The 6,036-nt window shown below is 30.7% G+C and overlaps 1 pseudogene; it reads right to left on the bottom strand.

The window, feature by feature from the left end:
* Nucleotides 1–1,367: 1,367 nt before the first annotated feature.
* On the bottom strand, nt 1,368–2,484 carry LOC125594612 (annotated as a pseudogene).
* Nucleotides 2,485–6,036: the final 3,552 nt, after the last annotated feature.

Below are 6,036 nucleotides of genomic sequence, written 5' to 3'. Positions count from 1 at the left end.
TCACCTCATACCATTGGAATACCGGTACTAATAATACCATTAAGCAATACGAATAAATACTATAGAAAATATATCATATTTTAGTTGAGAAAATGTATTGATTAGAGGGAAAACAGAGACTAGAAGAACACGTTGGAAAAAGTTCTCTTCTAATTAAATTTCTTCTAGAAGAAGCAAAAATAGAAATCAAATGGCCTACCTACCGGTTTTAATTCAGAAAAAAAAATGACTAATAAGACGTTATATATTAATGTGTGGGGGACATCAGTTTGTAGCACAGCAACACAGCCAATAAACTCAATCGCTTTTGTGCTGGACGGAGTCAATTTTGGAGCATCAGATTTTGCTTACACTGCATACTCCATGGTACATACACTATTTTCATTCATTACTTAATATGTTTTCAGAATGATTACTTCTTGTTCGCATGTTTTCTTAAAATTTGACTCTCTTTTTCGATGATAATTGATAAATCAGGTAGGAGTTGCGGCCATAACCATTGCAGCATAAATATACATGGCAAAGTTCTATGGTTTTCTAGGAATATGGATAGCCCTTACGATCTATATGGGTCTCGAACCGTTACTGGAATTGCCAGGTGTTTATTGCGCCTTAATGGCCCATTAGTATATTTTATGCAGCCCCATTATAGTAGACGACACATGACTCGTGTTGAATTAATTATGCAGGATAGCAACAGGAACCGGACCGTGGAAATCTTGCGTGGACGATCCCCTTCATCTTCCTAGGACTTAGTTAATAATTATAAGAGCGTTGCATCCTTGTCTGTCTTTCTTAATTTTGGTTTTTGTTTCTTGAGTTTTTACATTTTGTTTGAAACCAGTTATCTGTATGTTTATCTTCACAGCTGCAGATAAATAATTGGATGAAACGTTATCTCTCTTTGCATATTCGCATAACTGCACAAGGAGCCCTGGCTGGCTAGACATTTTCTTTATTGAAAAGTTTTGTCAGTCTAGGTGCTTCAAAGTTGTTGAATTTGTTATTTCTTTAATTTACTAACACTAGTATATATAAAAGTATAAAACTATATAAAATCTGAAAAAGTTATATATGAGCAATATCAAATTTGAAAACTCAGTCTAACCAATTATAAGTTTTAAATCTTCTTTAACATAAAAGGAATTTGACTGTAAGTGTTTTCCAAAGTTTTGAACAACTACTTCAGTTTTAATTTTTGGGGGGGGGGGGATTTCAAATTTTCATTTTAGTTTAAATCTTCACTTTATTCAGTAGCTCACAGGTTTGGTATCACTTATAATTATTTCAAAATAACTAGTAAGCTTAAAGCTAGCTTTTTTAAGTTCTTGATTATTGTCTTTTTACCCTTACTAAAAAACTTCTCATATCACAATATATATCAGTAATAAACTTGAAGGCTATAACTTAAAGCCATAAGGAGCAAGAGTTACAAAGCAAAGAACCAAGTCCAACAGTAAGAATACAGGATGCAGTGGTCATAAAGCTTACAATCTAAGCGACATGAGAAACCACAATCTGATCAATGACAGGTCCACAAGAGATCCAATATCGTTCTTCTTGGTATGGTAAAAGCCACTGAAGAAAGTAATTCTAGTTCTTGCCTCAAGCGCCTTGAACTTGAGACTCGCTGTCTTAACATGACCTCCACCAACTGAAGTGTGTGTTCACTTTCAGTGTATCTCTAGCCGCAAAAGCTTCAACCATCATGGAACCATGACAGTCGTTTTTAGCATCTCCAACAACAAAAGGAGAGGCTATAGGTTTGACCTGGTGAGGTCCTAATGACTTGCGCAATAGCACTTTCTTTCCCTGCCACAAGCTCTATCGCAGCTTGTCCAAAGGGAACATTTGAAGTTCTTGGAGTCTATGAACTTCACTGCCTTGAGAGACTCTATGATCCATCCAGTAAAGGAGATGTGACATCTTCTTGTTTAGGTGGGAGAAGCACTCCTTGCGTTGAGTTCACTAGACGGTGAGGACCTTCTTCGAACCCTCCGTTCTTCACCAAGTTACCTTCGGTGTACGTTGGCTGAACAAGCTCTTTAATGGCCACAGCGTCCACAAAGGACCACAGCAGGATCTTCTTGAACTCCAGGGTTATGGAAAGTCACAGTAACTTCAGAAGTCTTGGGGACGAAAGCCCACGCGTAGACATCACCTCCGAAGCTGTTGTAGAGTGTCTGAAGAGGTAAGTCACCGGTCTGAGGAGGGACAGAGACTCTAAGCACTTCTTCTTGCGCGCAAGTTCTTGATGCGCCGAAGGTGAGTGAGTAGAGAGAGCCTGGCTTTACTTTAGCTTCTGGGAGATCGTTGCTTCGTTTCCGAGCCTCACGGCGTGGACACCGTGAGCAACGGGGAAGAACATGCCTCCTGGTTGAGGTCCACCGGACATGTACTCGACGAAACGGTGGTTTCCCATTCGGGTAAGGCGGTTTTGCCGATTAGGACTGTCTTTTTCATGTCGGTTTTCTTTGGTGACTCCTCGAAGTTGCCATACGAAGGTATCCTGAAGACATAAACAGAAAAGAAATCTCAGATGACACATAATCTTATACTTCAAAAAACATCAAATCTTGATTTTTAGAGTAAGAAGAGAGTGAGTGTTGAGGCTATAGACAATTTAATACTCTCTCCATTCCAAATAATTTTTTTTACAATATCCCCCATATATAAAAATATAATAAATATTTACAATTAAATTTATTGTTTACTTTACTATATATTTTTCAATAACTATCACAACTAATAATATTTGACTAATTCAAATATTTTCAATTAAAGTTTTTTTTTTAAAAAAAATACTATACAACTTATCAATATTTCTAAAAGTCTATCATTTTTAAACAAAAAAAAATTTAAAATTTTCTATTTTCGGAAACGGAAGGAAAAAAGTTATATAATTTTTTTTTTTACAAATTTTAGAATATATATAAATAATTTTTTTTCTCAGTTAAATATTTTGGGAGCTATATATAAGCAAATACATCACCCGCCTATGCTCAACACCGGTACTGAACCAGAGTAGACCTATGTTCCAAATCCAGAGACAGAGAGTGCGTAACTTACCTTCATAAGCAGAAGCTCCAAGAGCAGCACCACATAAGACTAGTAAGAGAGGTAGAACAAGCTTTAGGCACGGCCATTTCTCTTTTACTCGGATAAAAGTGAGTGAGGAGCTTCAGGAGAAGAGGAGGAGAGAGAGGGTTCGAAGTTGAGATTGTGAGAAGAAGACGATCTCTAGATGCTGCGACTTTATACAAGAAAAAAGCGAGTCGTGGAAGAGAGAGACAGAGGAAAGCACGTAGAAAGAGGTAACGGAACTGGACCCCGCTGATGTATTTGTCTGCCTGTCTTGCTGAACTGAAACCGACTTTCTCCTTAATTCATGCTCTTATTTCGTATCGGCACTTGTGCCCTGCTTCACAACTTTTCACACGCCCCACATGTTAAGTGTTACTACTAGATACGTAGGCTTAGAAAAAAAAAAGAGTTAACATAGGTTTCCTTTCTTAACAATACTATTAAAGATCATTGCTAGTATGTTTTAAGGCGGGTCAAATCAAATAACTCCAAGTCGATGACAGAGCTATAACAGTAACGAACGCATGCACTTTAGTAGAACTTTACCTAATACTAAAAACTAGGATAGACCCGCGCCTTGCGCGGAATTAAGTTATTATTTTTATAATTTTGGAGAATGAAACAATAGTTGGCTTCATTTGGATTACGGGTGTTCAATCCGGATATTGGGTTGGTTTCGGTTCGGTTCGCTTTTTTCAGTATTTGTTAGTAAAATATAACTACTATTCTAAATCCATATTTACTTTGACTTTAGTCTTTCACATACTTTTGAAAGATTTCAACTGGATGACTAAATTTATCAGCCAATCTTGTTGCTTTAAATCATTAGTGTTTATATATATTATTTAGTTTGAAATTTATTAAATAAAAATTCATATGCGTTATATTTTTGATCATTTGTAACTTAATAAACAAAAAAAAAATCTATTGATCACAAAATTTTCAGAGTGGAATATTCAATTTCTAATAATATATAGACGTTTTGAAAAATTCAAATATAACATATAAAGAAAAAATATAAATGTTTTTATTATATATTAATGTGATTTTTTAATATCTTTCAATAATATAAAATTAAAAAAAAAGAACAAAGATACCAAAATTATTATCAAATATTTATTATCATAATAATTATTTTCATATATACGTTAATCATATTAGGTAATTCGTAGCTTCTAATTAAGGAAAGTGCAAAAACATTTTGGTAGATTATTTATCAATTCGATAGTTAGTTAATAAAAAATATAATGTAAGTCAAGATGGACCAACCTATTTTTCTAAGAATAGTATATTTTATATAGTCATTTATTAAATGAGAATTTATAATCATACAGTTCTAGGATCATTCATATCATTTTATAACTGAATATTTAATCATCGATAACAAAATTTTCAATGTGAAATCTTTAATAAGTTTATAATTTATAAATGTTTTTGAAAATTCATTGAAAGTTTTAATATTAAAATATTTATGTAATCTTATGGTATATATTAATCTATATATATAATATATATATGTTTTATTATTAAATGATATTTTTTACTCATATGGTTTTAAAATAATGTGTCTTCTTAAAATATTAAATAAAAGTTCATATTAATACAATTTTATGATCATTTGTAACTTATTATGACAAAAAAAATCTATTGATCACAAAATTTTCAGAGTGGGGATCTTCAAATTTCTAATAATTTATAGACGTTTTGAAAAATTCCAAATATAACATATAAGAAAAATTATAAATGTTTTTATTATATATTTAATGTGATTTTTAAATATATTTTAATAATATAAAATTAAAAAAATAACTAAGATACAAAAATTGTTATCAAATATTTATTATTCATTATAATTAATTTTCACATATACGTTAATCATATTAGGTAATTTCGTAGCTTTTATTTAAGGAAATTGCAAAACATTTTTTGGTACGTTTTATCAATTCGATAGTTAGTTTAATAAAAAGTGTAATATAAGTTAAGATGGACCAACCTATTTTTCTAGGAATAGTATATTTGTATAGTTATTTATTAAATAAGAATTTATAATCATACGGTTCTATGATCGTTCATATCGTTTTATAACAAAATATTTAAATCATCGATAACAAAATTTTTAATTTGAAATCTTTAATAAGTTTATAATATAAATGTTCTTGAAAATTCATTGAAAGTTTTAATATTAAAATATTTATGTAATCTTATGGTTATATTGTTTAATATATATATATATATATATTTTATTTTATTATTAAATGATATTTTTTACTCATATGGTTTTAAAATCATGTGTATCTTCTTATAATAAAAATGTTAAACCATTGATCATTAATTTTTAACATAATAATTTTAATAGTTTTAGTCATTTATTGTCGTTTTTAAAAATTCAAAATATAACATATACGAAAAATCTAAATTTTATTTTTATACCTAATTTGATTGTTTAATTTATTTTAATAATATAAAATTAACAAAAAATGATGGAGGAGATATACATTGTTATCAAATCTTATTATTAAACTCATTAATTGTCATATATATATTAGTCATTTATGGTAATTCCGTAGGTTTATTAAGGAAAGAAAATATCATATCATATCATTATATCATATAGTTTGACCAACTTATATATCTAACAACATATAAAATTGAATGTGGACCTACTTATTTTTCAATTGAATGTAATTGACTACCTAATGAGTGCCACCTATGCATTGGGGCCTCTTTTAATTAATACAAAATTGAGGTTACATCTTTTCAAATGTTCCTCAATAATATATAAGAGATTGTCTTACTTATGTTTACAAAATGTGAATGAGATCAAAGTATTATTGTTTGGAAAGATCGTATAAGAATTGTACATGGGTTTTTGAATATTCGTAACGGGATTTGCGGCAGATGCAACGGTAATTATGGAGCGGGAGAGAGAAGGTGTTGGCAATTTTCTGGTTC

The sequence above is a fragment of the Brassica napus genome, assembly GCF_020379485.1.
Source record: "Brassica napus cultivar Da-Ae chromosome C1 unlocalized genomic scaffold, Da-Ae chrC01_Random_18, whole genome shotgun sequence".
In the NCBI taxonomy this organism is placed as follows: domain Eukaryota; kingdom Viridiplantae; phylum Streptophyta; class Magnoliopsida; order Brassicales; family Brassicaceae; genus Brassica; species Brassica napus.
Note: the sequence above shows the minus strand (reverse complement) of the source record. Positions and strands in the feature narration are given on the sequence as shown.